Here is an 802-nt window from a genome sequence, read left to right as displayed (position 1 = left end):
CCTGTCGAAGCCCTACCGGCTACTAAACGGTCAAATATCTCGGCTATCGCATCTCTCTGTGAAAGGAAGAAAGACGAAGAATAAAGGGCTGCCCTTTCACTTGGGGAGAACGAGCATACGTCTTTGAAAAACCCAAAGAACTGATCAACAATATCAGCTCGTCGAGTTATACTCCTGCGCAAAAATTTTACCTGGTGAAAGTTGGAATTCTCAACGTCTTTCGCTACTCCGCAGTCATGACTGGATGGACTTGGCGAGACCTACAAGAATTAGATCAACTGTGGATACGAGCTTTTAAAAAAGCGTTAGGCCTAAGCAAAAGTACAGGGAATGGTATATTCTACCTGCCAACAGAGAATGGAGGGCTGCAGGTCCCTCATCCTGCCCCAATCCTAGGGAGAGCAGCGTTACGATACATCGAACGAGAAGTGAATAGTAAGCATGGTGGAGACATCCAAGATAGACTGATATCTAAACTCAGAAACTCGTGCGTAAAATGGGGGTGTCAAACAATGCTCGAGCTCCAAAGAGAAATGAATTTTCGAACTATGGAGCGGGATGTGGTGCGGGGACCCGAAGCTTTAGCAGTCTGGCTGGCGGAAAAACTAAACACGAGGATCAGCTGGGCCCATATAGAAGCAGGTCACCTACCTGGAAGCATCTCCCTCCTTCATAGGATGGAGGATATGGTGGCAAACTTGAACGACTGTAACAGACCACAGGGCTGGACGAACTTCCAAGCCTTATGGAGGCAACTCCCGAAACTCCAATTCTCCTTGCTACGCAATGTACGACCTATCGC

Source organism: Guillardia theta, assembly GCF_000315625.1.
Source record: "Guillardia theta CCMP2712 unplaced genomic scaffold GUITHscaffold_30, whole genome shotgun sequence".
NCBI classification, from domain to species: Eukaryota; class Cryptophyceae; order Pyrenomonadales; family Geminigeraceae; genus Guillardia; species Guillardia theta.
The sequence above is the reverse complement of the archived record's forward strand: the minus strand, read 5'-3'. Positions refer to the sequence as shown.